General features: G+C 36.0%; 1 non-coding gene across 3 annotated transcripts in view; it reads right to left on the bottom strand.

Moving 5' to 3' along the window:
* LOC107319015 (uncharacterized) overlaps positions 1 to 13,616 on the bottom strand; it is a 200,968-nt gene that overhangs the window by 86,102 nt on the left and 101,250 nt on the right. The window contains exons 1-2 of one of the 3 annotated variants that reach the window (XR_014947479.1): positions 3,165 to 3,179; positions 209 to 294 (exon numbers count right to left, since the gene is read on the bottom strand). This is a non-coding gene — a transcript (uncharacterized LOC107319015). Of the gene's footprint in view, positions 1 to 208; positions 295 to 557; positions 573 to 3,164; positions 3,180 to 13,616 lie in introns of those variants that run through there. The other 2 variants (XR_014947478.1, XR_014947477.1) reach the window with 2 other exon arrangements.

Below are 13,616 nucleotides of genomic sequence, written 5' to 3'. Positions count from 1 at the left end.
TTTCCCAGACCCCAGTATGACTGCATAGGTATCTGAAAGCAGAACAGCCCACCCAATGCCTCTCCCTGTTCCTCAGGGAGCTGGCAGCCATGCCAGGATTTCAGGAGGGCTGCTCCCCCAAACACTGCTGGCCTACACAGAGGGAGCTATAGACACACAGAACTGACAAGGGGATGAATGAGTATCATATTGTGGGTAAAAACATTACCTTCCTGTATGTTATGAGCACAGTTCTCATTCTGCACTTTTCTCCTCTTTGTTTCCTTCCTGGTCTGTTAATTCCCCCAGGAAATTCTGAAATAACAAATAAAAAAGTAGCATAATTACTGTGCTCCACACAGATGAGAGAATAAATGTGTATGGAACGGGGAAAAGCTTCTATTTAGTGATTTTACAATAAGTTGACTGCTCATTACCAGTCCAGCATATCTTCCTCCAGCTTACCTTGTTTATGGTTCTAGTTGAAATACAATATGGAGAGTGTGGGAGGAGGAAGATATTGTTATCATTACAATATCCATTTGAATTATTCCAACTATTTAAATACTAAAAGTCACCTGTAAATTGCGGACAACTTTGTTGCATATTGTGTTGTCACTGCAGATTGAACTCCTGTAGGATAAAGGTCCAGAATGGTTCAAATACTTCTTGGTCTTTTTCTGACAGCCAAATATGAATAACCATTTATTTTGGCCAAAAAGACTCATTCTAGGAGAATTTATGTCCTTAATGGGAGATCAGCCATGACAAACAAGAAGGGGATGTAACTATAAGAAATAGTGCATTCTACTCAAAATTAGAATATCTTAAAAATTACAGTAGACTTAACAGTTCCTGCTAAGCCCCTCTATTAAAACTTCAATGTGACAAGCCAGAATTCATGTCTTCTACTTTATGAAAGAAGGGCAACCATTAGGATAAAATAATATTGAGAAATAAAATTTACCTTGGGTTAGTTTCATGTAAACATTAAAAAATCAACTTCTCAGAACTCACACAAAAAAACATAATGTAGTTAATATTAAGTACAATGATTATGCAACCCATTACTTTTACAGTTTGTGCTCCTGTGTCCTTGATTTCGACCCTGTTTTGCTTATGATTAATGAATGACTCACCTTCAGTACTCTTTCATTTATTTCATTCCTTATTATGAATCTTAAAAGGTTATTTGTTATTTGAAAATAGAAAAATGTGTGGAAATCGAACCCTTTTCATAAATGCAAATGACATTTTCATAAATAATTTGCTATTGCCCAGTCTTTTTTTATCTCTTTTGAATGGTTTGTATCTTTTAACTGCTTTAGATAAAATTTCAAAGACTGCACAGACTTTATTCCTGTATAGTAAAAGGTGAAATTTCTGCTCATTTTACATAAGCAGCAGGAGTGTCTGTGCACTCAGTCTACAGGCATTCTTACACACAAACATTAGAAGAGCACCTATAGTAAACTGTCAAGATCTTACACCACAGTTTCCTGTATCTTCTCATTTGTTTTGCTTGGAATTAATTTGCAAGGGCTTGATGCTTTATGATTTTATGTCAACATTCAGGTAGCGATTAAACCTAGACTCAAAAAGATTGTGGAAGTTTTTTGACATAAGCCAAAGTCTAGCTTTTCTCTACAGAGGCAATTCAGTGGAGGGAAGTTCTTAAATCTCTTGGGCATCTCCATCAGAAGACAGCAGTTATCAGCCATAAAAAACACCTATTATAAGCTGATAGCTTGAGGAGTAGATTATATCTGGATTATATCTGCAGAAACTGATAGTTCTTCCACTTAACAGAGTCACTATTATAGCTATCAACCTGACCTAAAGGAACTCTGTGGTGGCACAGAAATTTCTGTTTGGACAGCAGGAAATTAATGCTCTCCACAGCATCTGTCTCTTGGACTATGCAAAAACAGGGTCTGTGCTGCCAATGGAGCAATGGACTGTGCGGCTGTTTATGAATCGGGCGACACTCCAGGTTGCATAGACATGGCCAGGCTAACTTTAAACTGGACAGTTTGGTAATTTCTGGCAGTTCAAAGTTTCTTGATGTTCAAAGCTCTGCAACAGCAACTTCACTGTAAGAAGGCATTACCTCTAATGCCCTGGTGACAGCTGCACCCAGCTCCTTCTGGAGAAGATAATCTATCTTCGTGCCTTGCCCTTTTAGGAGGCTGGCTCATAATGCGTAAGCAGCATCTGCACCTACTATTTTTGCCCTGTCATATTTACAGCTGGATTACGGCTGTGAGGTTTATTCAGGAGAGGTTTATTCAGGTTGGATGCTGAGGCTCTACCTGACTGAGAGTAAACCAGAGTCCGTGGACTTTATAAACAGAAATGTAAAAGTCAACCCCAACCAACTGCATACTTATTCATCCTGTACAATATGCATGGCTGTTTGTGGTGCCAAATTCAATAGCTTAAATATTGTGTCATCACTAAAAATAATATAACTGAGCATAGTTTGTACCTGCAGGCTGACCTTCAGCCTCGGATTTGCTTAATATTGTGGCTTTACGTTTTCCCCCAATTTGTTCAGAACTCTTTGTACCATGGATTATTAAACTATAACTAAACATTGTCCTTGGTGTTCATCTAGATGACGATATTTGGAACCAAAGCTAATCTATTATCTTTTCTTTGAATTTTGTAAGCATGTCTGTTCCAGGCCCTTCCAACAATTTTGGTGCAAACTGTACAAGAAAAAATGTAGCTGTTTATTTTAGATCATTGCTCTAAATCACATCCCACCTATGATTCATTTTAAGATCTCTGGACAGGCTGTCCTTTAAGTTAGCTAAATCGAATATCCATCCCAACAATATATGCTACTTTCTGAAAAGCACTAGAATGAGTTTCAGCATGAATAAAAGCAATATTACAGCAGATGATACAAAGAAAATATATGGAGGTAATAATAAATGGTAAATTTGATATGACTTAGGAAGCATTTGGAAAACAGAAAGTGAAAAATACACTTCCAGAAGTGACATACAAACTGAATTTGTGGTGAACAGGACAGAAATCACAAAAAGCTATGTAAATCAGGTCTGCATTGGTTTCTATAATGTTTGAATATGATCTCCAGTGCAGAGTGATCAAAATCAAACTATATATAGCAGAACAGAAGGTTATGAAGAACAAAATGCTATGAAATGATCACTTACCTCTACAGATTTTGTCTTATTAGGCAAGTGGGTTCCTATTTAAGCAACGGGGAGTATTTAGCATTCTCACTTCAAAGAGAATCTTTTTCTCAAAGTTAATCCTTAGAAATAAGTACAGACATTCTGAAACCTAACAGGAATGACTTTGGCTATTTGAAGAAGTGCAACTATTTCAAAATATCATTTATTTATAATAGATATTATAATAATACCAAGAAAGATTTTCAGGATCTATCCAATCTTTATTTTGGCTCAAAACAACCTAACTGACTTAATTGGATGTTTATACTAGAATTACATTTTTAAACCAGAACCTCTGGTAACTCATTAGAATTGGCCTAGAATTTCAGCAGGGTGTTTTGAGAAGGCCATTCTACTATATTTGTAGAAAGACTGAATAAATAGAAGCAGGTAATTTTCTGCTGTTTGCAGATCCCAAGAGAATGAAAGCAAGTTGCAGACTATCAAGAGCACTGCATGTTTCTGCTTTGCTGTTAACATAACAAATACAGTTTTCCCAAAGCACTCAAACAAACCCCTTTGCATCTTATGTCTCCTCTATAGAAAAAAGAAGAAAAGAAGAAGAAAAAAAGATGGTATAAAGCTAGTGGTAAGGGATTATTATTAATTTTCTTCTCCCAAGTGATAGAGTCATACAGTAGCAATAATATGACACTGGATTATTGAGATATTTCTTCCAAAACATTTATGTGCTTACTGTTGTCCCACAAAACAGATGGTCTAAAAGAAAGAATTCTTTAAAAAATAGAATCCACTTCTCATCATCTGGAAACAAGAAATGCAAAAGCAAGCTGGAACAAATCTTAACTCCTACACTGTCTTTTTCATTTCCATTGTGGACTGTTATTTTGAGATTCTCACTTCCACACCAAGGCACCAAAAAGGCTATGGAGTTCTCAGAACACGCACATCAACCCTTTTTACACAAACCTCTGAAATGATGAGCTCTTTAAGATATGTGAAATCCTCTCATTCCTCTATGTTTTCATGGCTCCTGAATAGATCAGCTTTCATGGCTTTCTCCATCGTGCTTTTATACCCAGGTAGCTGACACCTCTAGTTACACTAGAAATATCCGAGTAGCTGGAATTATGAAGAGCACAATACTCAGAAATCTCAAGAAAGTATTTACTTCTGTTTAATGTTGTTTGGTTGACCAGACCTGCATTTTTTCTCAGCTCTACTGTAAGATGACATTCACACATCGCTAACTGAATGTAACCAAAATAATACTTGTATTTGGGACACTAATTCTTGCTACCTATTCTTTTACACGTGTTTTTACTGCAATCTAGTACTTACTGACCCTACCAAACAGCCCTATAGAACATGTTATATAGACTCAGAGGGCGAAAATACTAAACCAACTATAACTGCCAAATGAAAAAAGAAAATGAAAGAAATGATAGAGGGCCAGACTCTGCCCTAAAGCTCTACTGTGGCAAATTCTTCAGTGTTGTGACTTCAGCCTCAAATCTGAATGTGTAAATTACACTGTTGGCAATCTAGCTAACAGACACCTGCATCACTGTTGGAGATACGCTACTGTACAGATGATGAGATTCACTCTCATTGCTTTTTGAAGACTGAGTTACAACAAGTGAGGATGCAGAGTACATTAGGCTTTCAAAGAGGAGGTCATGGGGGAAGGCAACTTGATGGTTAGCACATTTTATGAATAGGTCTGGAATATATGGTGTAGATGGAAACAATGAGGTGACTGACAGCAAAGAACTCAGAGCTGGAGCAAATGTGGAGGTAAAGCAGAATCGAAATAGCGAACCATCTGCTTTCTAATGAAAGCAGCTCTACTTGTCAGCACCATCTAGAAAAAATGATTTTTTAGTTGGAGCGTGTAACCAAGGGAAGTAGCTTTTTTGCTATATGAGGTAATACTCTCAAATGATGTATGACTTAGATAATAGTGTGGGTTAATGATCTTCAGCTGGATCAGGGAGTAAAACAAAGTAATTTCATAATACAGAACATGATGGATTAAATCATGTTAATACTGGGTATATACATTAAAGAAAATGATCTTTCTGGCATACTAAATGGCAAAATAAAAAGCACTTTTAGTAAGTTATATGATTAATTACTGTGCCCTTTTATTTATGTACCATGATAAAGTAAAATGTACTTCTTCTAGTTCCCTCCTAGGCAATTATTCTCAAAGTTATATTGAATACACCAGCTTCACCGTATTGTACCAGTCAATCAGAAATGGCAGAGCAGGTCTCTGTCTTTATTGAACGGCAGATTTATTTTTCCTTTCCACTTCCTATCCTCACTACTAGAAGTTATTTGCTTTTTTGCTATGTACATTTTTCAGCTCAGTGAAACATGAGTTTGAATCCAGCATTCTGATACGCTGAAAAAAAATGTTATCATTTTGTCTAGAACACCAGAGGATGCAAAAAAAAAATAATGAACATCTATAACTTAAATATAATTCAGGCAAATATTTAAATGAAGAAATGCAAATGTGCCAAATTCCATCCAGATTCTCAGCTTTTTGACTTCCTGCTGCGTGACTTAGCTGGTTGTCTTAACTTTCTACCAGATTCCCAAAGGCTTGATCAGATCCAGAATCTGTTAGAAAGAAGCTGGAGATGAAAATTAAAACGGAAAATCTCAATAATGGTGCCTACAAAGGAAAAAACACCATGTTTGAGAACTGCATCTCTTCCAGTCTTATTTTATGTCCTTAACAAAAATTATGACAATTTTGTAGCATTAACTTCAGAATTCAGGTGGAAGCATCCGACAAGGACAAATTTGTTTCCTTGAGGGGCAGCGCACTTGCGTGGACTTACCCTGTTCCAAAGGCATGCATGAAAAAGCAAGTCCTGATTTTGAAACTCTAGGCAGAAGGAAATAACTTTAAAAAAAGAACCAGCTAACAACAACCTCTCTCTCTCTCTTTTTAAAGCTAGTGCCAGACGTCTGTCTACTCTAGCAAGTGCTTTGTATTTCCACACAAAATCATCCTGATGTTCTAATCCTGGATCCTCTCACACAGAGTCCACCCACTGATACAGAATCAGTACTTGCTCATTAACCTTCTATTTGTAACATTAGCAAAGTTTTCTTCTTAATGTGGGGTTTTTGCCTTCTTCATTCTAATGTGAAATCTGTTTTTGTTGGACATTTATTAAATCATGGTAAATATAAATTCATATATTTTCAGTTCCCATCAGCTTTCAAGGGAGCTCACTGTGCAACTTGCAGACTGGTCAAACTTCTGTTTTGTATGGGAAAAGGCCTGCAAATTTTCCTCACCAGAGGCATCTTCGTTAACTCTTTTCTATGATCAGAGCTCCCCTAAAATATTCTGTTCACCTTCAGTAAACGTTCCTCCTTATTCTAAAGAAGATGATACAGGTGTTAACCAAGCAGACTTTTACATACCATTTACCAGTATTACATCTGTACTACTTTCTGCACAGAAATGATTTTTGATAAATATTGGCTTTACTATACCAATTTCTTCCAATAAAACCTACAAATATCAATGTTTGAATATTTCCAAGGTATTTTTAAAGCAGACACACTGGAAGGATTCCGCCTAGAAATACCAAATAAATACTGACATTCGTTAATACAAGGATCCTGACCACTTATTTTCAACTAGTAAAATAAACTGTAAAATAGATTTTTTAAAGGATTGTGAGTTATTAGGCGCTGGTGAGACTGTTGTCAGAATATAGAGAATGGGTGAAATGTATCATGGAAAAAAAAAGCATACAAGCACAGCTTCTTCAAAGTGCTGGTCTAAAATAGTGTTCAATTATAGCTACACTTTAAACTTTGTAGGATATAACACCATGTAGAAGTGCGACTTTAGCATTTGCATGTGCCTATGATGTGGGTGAGAGTCTTTAGCAAACAGCAGGTTTTAAACATAAAATTACATTAATTTATTTGCTGTAACAAAATTAGATTGATTAGTTATTGCTCAAACTGATTTGTTAAACAATAGAACAGCTTTTATATTAAAAAGAAAAAGAAAGAAAAAGAAACAAATCTGAGAGAAGAGCAGGGATGATTTTCTTATACTCCATTATGGCTGGCAAGACTCAACTAGAAATGCAAGATATGTATAAAGAGTAATTTTGTCTCATTAAACGACAACACTAGTGGTTCCTCTTCATCTCCTTAATTCATTTCTTATAGTTTTTCTTGTCACATCCACTTGTTTTATGGCTTACTAACTTGCAAGTTATGGTTGTAATTTATGGTCAAAATTGAGTGGTAGCAAATCACAGAATATTTTCATTGATTACCCTAAATTGTCTAATCTCCTGTATGTTTTTAGGACTTGATTGGGTGGTATTTACTGATTGCCTTCATCTAATTTAAAAATCAATCAATAGCAACAATGAGAGGTGGTGGATAAATCGAGTCTAATGCAGCATAACTGCAGCAAATATCCATCAAAGGCTCATTCTCAATCAAATTTGTGGTAAGTTTTAATACATAAACCAAAATGTCTAAAAGCCTTACTTCTAGAGCACATCATTTTAAAATTGTGCTCTGCAGTGTTACATCTTATTGCTCTTATGCTGTCTATTTAGGGCGTTTTTCCACTGCTAAAATGAACATATTTCACTACAATAAAGCTGTAGCAAACAAGAAAAAAAATGTCATCGGCTTTGGTTTAAAGGCACTTTGTTCTATCTTCCTCAATATTATCTGTGTATAATAATGGGAATTAACATAACATTGGCTTTTCTTATAAACTGTATGCATTTTCTCTGAGATAAACATTCTAATAAGTGTCTTGATGGGAAATGTGTTTTCTGCATTGAGAAATCAATTCATTAAAGTTGCTCCTTACATTGGTTTGGTTTTTATTCATTTGTTTGTTACTTTATATATTTTTCTCAAAGCAACATTTATTTCCTGAAGTTTTGGATAGCAAACATGAACTGTCTGGAATTCAGTATTCTGACTTCTTGACAAAGCCACATCAGGCATGAAAGGGCAGAGAGCAAACACAGAGCTTCTTTTCTTTTTCAAGTGCTGGTAGCACAAAATTGAAATACATTTTTTCTTTTAATCTCTAAAGAGATATCAAGACACGGAATACTACTTTATTTCTGAACTGAACATTGATCTCCAGTTTATATTAACTGAAAGGAAGTTTTCTACAGGAGCATGGAGGTAAACAGTTCTATAAATGGAACTCAGAATTCTGTATTCATTTATATCAGACAGTGAATTTACCTAGAAAAACAAGTTAAAATTGGTCTTTTAATCCACACTCTGAGTCAGATACAGTGTAAGACTTCACTTAGTAAATAGTGAATATAGATAGCTAAGGAGATTCAGCTTTTATTTCTGGATAACATGTGGCATATGATGCCATACGCTTCTGAGAAAGTTTTGTCTTGTGCCTCCATAGAGAGAGAAGAATTTGGAGATTTGCAGTTACTTGATTTTAGACTTACTGGTATATATTAACAGAGAGGCACTTTAACTTGTATTTCAATTCAAGCAAAGAAGATATTGAGTAGAGCCACTCAGAACACACTGGAGAATAATGTAAGAATTCAGAAGTTGATTTCAGCAAAAACATCCACTAATCAGAACGTTGCAAGGGAAAGCACATATCATTGCCTCATTATTAAGAGAAATGGACAGAAGTTCTGGATTAATCAGAGCTCAAACTCTCAAGTTACAAACATACACATCAAGAAAGCAAACTTTGTGCTAACTTTGTCCACTCTCTGAGACAGGTTTCAACACCCGTGATTCTGAATTTTTGCATAATTCAGATGCAAACACAGTCACTTCTCATTCTATCAAAGCCATGTTTTCTTTCAAGTGTTAAAACAAAGACTGAATGTGGCAGTCTGAGGTACTAACGCAGGGGCTTTCCTCTCACTGCACTTTCCTCTCTGCTACACTTTCTAACCAAAAGAGGGAAGTGTAAGGCATCTTATGAAGTACTTTACTCCCAGGGTCCAAGAGGTTTGGATAGTTCTGAAATCACTCAGACAAAAATCCCACGTTGTGGTACTTATCTGAAGAAAGTACAAATTACATGGCTACAGTCTGCTATTAGTACAAACAGATCCGAAGATATGTAAGAGATCGGGCAAACACCACTGCTCTGCAAAATAATTCTACTCCAATCAGTTTAAAGTATGCTTTTCCTGCTAAACACCTTTGAAAAAAAAATCTCTGGTCCAAGTAGCAGATCGCAGCACATATTACGAATATAAAAGACAACCACCAAGGAGAGCCCTACCAGCAGTGTGCTGTTTATTAAAATTCTGACATTCTGAGATATCTTCTTGCCAAGGGCCCTCTTACAATGACATCTGTACACTTGTCATTACATTGCAGTTCACATTACTTACATAAACATGCCACAGGGAAACCATGACTGTTATAATTTTTATAAGATTGAAAGGTAGCCTTTGTGATCATTAAAACAAACCTGAGAGAGCCTTCCTGATGATGGAATAGATTCAGTTACTTCTTCCTTCTCTGTGGGTCATTAGTTAGAAAGGGGAAGGTGGGGGAGGAGGGAGAGAAGCCCATATACTGCAGGTGTTTTATCCTTTGTAAGGAGACTGCACTGAGACAAATGATTCTAGCTGGCATTTTGTACACACCGGAGATTGCTTATCGATCCAGATCAGAATATTCAGGCTGGCCCCGGGGAAAAGGCAGAGTATTTTCTGAGGGAGTTAATAACCTGGCAGCTGAGCTGTCTTGTCCAATTCACTGAACCTAGGGCTCTAATCAGGCCAGAGTTTCTTATTTTGAGAAATCTTGCCATATGTGTCTGCTAGCTGCCTTCCACTCTATTGGACCAGTGACAGTGATTGAAATGACAGCCTATAGATAGAGCCTAATCAAATTGTTTATTATCAGCCTAAATCAATATGTATAGATTGTTGAAACATCACTGTCATGCTATGGAAAACTCGTACTAATACTACATGCTGCAGGTGTAATTCTAAAATGTATTTTTCCACTCTAAATTACGTCTGAATTTAACAGAGTAAAAGAAATTATAGTGGTGTATGAGACAGTGAAAAATATATGTGTTTACACATTCCAATAAAATAACATTAAGGATTAATGCTAAAATGTCATGTTGTGCACTGCTTAAATATGTTATCATGTTCTCTGCACGGGAGAGAAGCAACAGCACTGGGAGAAAGGAAAAGGGAATTGAAAAGAGAAGTATTTTGTCTTTGCTATAGAAAGGGGAATATCTCATGCAGGTTTGTTCAAAGACATTCTGCAAAGCAAAACAAATTCCAGCACACCAAACATCAAGTTTTGAGCATGCAGTCCACAGAGATGAAACAAGCAACAATGTGAATTCCTTTTGTACTGCACAAATATTCCTCCAAAAAGCATTTCAAAGAGCTTGGAGCATGAGGTCTAATGATTTGACTAGAAGGCCAGCAGCGCAAACAGCTCGTACTCTGAATTCAGAAAATAAAGACTAATTGCAAGCATGTAAAATGTAGCCCAAGAGATTTCATAAATAAATCTATGTCTTCTGAAGATTCTTGGATATTTTTTTTTGCACAGTAAATATATAAATTCATTATATATAGGGGAAAAAAAAAACCTAATAATATGCAGCGAATTGGTTTCTATAGGCTTAATTAACTTCTCAAGCAGAACAATTAAAATACAAAAAGAAAAGACAAAAAGAAAAAAAGAGAGAGAGAGAGAGAGAGTAGGGCTATTCCAGAAGCCATGGCACCAGGAAGAAGCATCTCAGCTTTGTGACAGACCCAGTAATCTCTGTGGCCCCACAGAGCCCACCTGAGCAGTGCATGTGTGAAATTCTACTCTAGTGTAATTGACCTGAAACAAATAATCACTTGGAGGGCCCAGCAAGAGTTGATTATGTATTTTATAACTTTTGAAGTAGGCTTACTGGCAGAATTCTGCACTACCAAATGTGTCCTGTGGAATAATTTATTGCCTTGCTTCTCAACAAAAGAATTTTCAAAACAATTTTAAAGTACTCTGGCAAGGTAAAGGTGCCTTAACCTTGGAGTAAATTATACCTTTTGCCCTGAAGAATAGTGTAAAGTAACCTTCAGGTTAATTAATCTTTGCAATGTAATACACTCCTGTTTAAATATCATTTACGTTGTGTGATTATTGGGTTGAGTCAAACGTATAACAACTTTCAGCATTACGGCATAAGTGTTAATAAAAATAATATTGCCCTGTAGGTTGTACTGATTTAAAGTGGTGTGTTTTTCTTTGGATAAAATGTACTTTTCTTACCATGGGCATTCAGAGCTGTCCAAATAGCAATTATCTTTGGCTGACTGATTCGAGGAATTTTCCTGTTACATTCAAAATAAGAATTTCTTCATTGCCGCTATAAGAAACAAAGTTACTTATTCAGCTAAAACTTCAGCATGTAATTTTTTTCTAAGCATACCCTTAAATCCCTCCCAAGTCATGGAATGGGATAAGCAAATCGCTACCCTTAACCATATCCTTAATCCCTGATGATTTCAGTGGGACTTTCCCTGAAGTTTTGTACATGTTACATACTCCTCGCAAAGCATAAAATATGAATACAGGTGGCTGAGTTAGGCACACAGCTGGCCCAAAACCAGAACTGAACACTACTTTTAAAGTGTTTTGACCAAAATCCAGCAAAGCACTTAAGTCTAAACATAGTGCTGATTTAACTATTCCACCTTACAGTTACACTGGTGCCATTTCCTAGCATGGATAGACTTCTGTTAGTATTTGCTTTGGCATTACTGAACAAGACGCTTTTAAAGAAATGAATGCTGCTGAAAGGCCTGGAAAAGTATGGTAAATCTGTAAGAGACAATAGCAAATTTGAATAAACTCTCTATCTCAAAAATAAATAGATAGATAAAAGAAAATAAACTTCTCTGCTGGAGGAACATAAGAAAATAGCCTGTGAGCTTCATTAAGACGCACAATGCAAAGTCCCACTTTCTCCCTCAGCTGTCTGTTGCTAAACATGGTGAACCTGCCAGGCAATGTATTTAATTTGCATGGTGAGAAGAATGGAATCAGTAGGTTTAACTTTGAAATTAAAGTAAGAAATCCTTCACTGAATGAAACTGGAAAAACTTCATGAATTTCAGCAGGGTGGTCCAACCACTGCAGATCAACAGTATTGCAGAAAACTGTATTTTCCTCCATGATTAACCTTTTTATAATGCTGGAACAACATTGTTCCTTTTTTTTCCCCTCCTACAGTATCAACAGATAGGAAGAATTCCACCAAACAAAAATTTCTCAGTAAGTGAGTCACTATTTGCATATACTTTCCTGGTTCTATAACTTGAAACAGCAGAGTCTGCTATTGAGGAACACAAACTTTCCAGGTGAAATGATATATGATTTAAATATAATTCTAAATCACCTGCAAAATCAAAACTTCAGGTTTTCTTTTGTTTTAATTGGATATTTCCTGTGAAAGAGATACTACATTTTTGACCAGTGTTCATTTCAAGTTAAACACAATTTTGGTGTTAATTTTCCCACACAGTGAGACATAGTTCTGTACGTAAAATTAAGTGCTACCTTTAGAAGGTTTACAGGTTTACTGTTGCTTCTTCCCCCCATCTTGTATAAACAAGAAAGAAATTAAGAGAAGATGTACAGTGTACCAAATTCTCATCCTATTCAAAGAACATAATCCAAATCAGATTGTTCAGGACACAAAAAATGCAGTATTAGAGTCACCAATGTAACCTTTACCCTGCCTCCTTCTTAATAAGGGTTGCAACAATCAGATTATTGCTGTCTCTCATTAAATGCATCATTATCTATCAACATGTGGACAATAATAATTCAGGGAATGTTAACACACAAAAACTTATGATCTAAATGTACTTAAATGTACAAAATAAGAACACTTACTACTTGCAATCATCTCTACTGTACTCTTAAGTGATTGCTATAAATTGCTGTACAAAACAAACAAACATAAAAAACACTGCCAAAATTAAGAATAGCTGAAGTTTCGCCTGCTCTTCTGCTAGCCTCTGGCAATCCACTTTCAGTTTTCTTGGATACCATAAAGAATTTAACAACTTCCCTTTCTGTCATATGAACCATAAGGCCAATGACTCTACAATTGAGTACATTTCTCCGCTACTGACAAACAAAGCCACATGTTGAACTATTTTAGTTTTTTCAGCTACATTCTGATGCTGCTTAAATAAATCCAGTAACGTCACAGTAAGGCATTACTTGTGCTTAGGCTTACACAATTTGCAACCTAAATGTCAGAACTAAAATACTTGTACTTGGATGAAAAGAGAAAGAACAACAGAATACAGACTGGTGGCCTACAGAACCTCCATACATAATCCTGTTTCACTTCAGATGCACAAATAATTGATGCGCTGAACAAACCAGACCTGCAGATAGGTTTGCCCTCCAAAC

This window comes from Coturnix japonica, chromosome 6 (assembly GCF_054131305.1).
Source record: "Coturnix japonica strain WE chromosome 6, WE-NBRP24, whole genome shotgun sequence".
NCBI lineage: Eukaryota > Metazoa > Chordata > Aves > Galliformes > Phasianidae > Coturnix > Coturnix japonica.
Note: the sequence above shows the minus strand (reverse complement) of the source record. Positions and strands in the feature narration are given on the sequence as shown.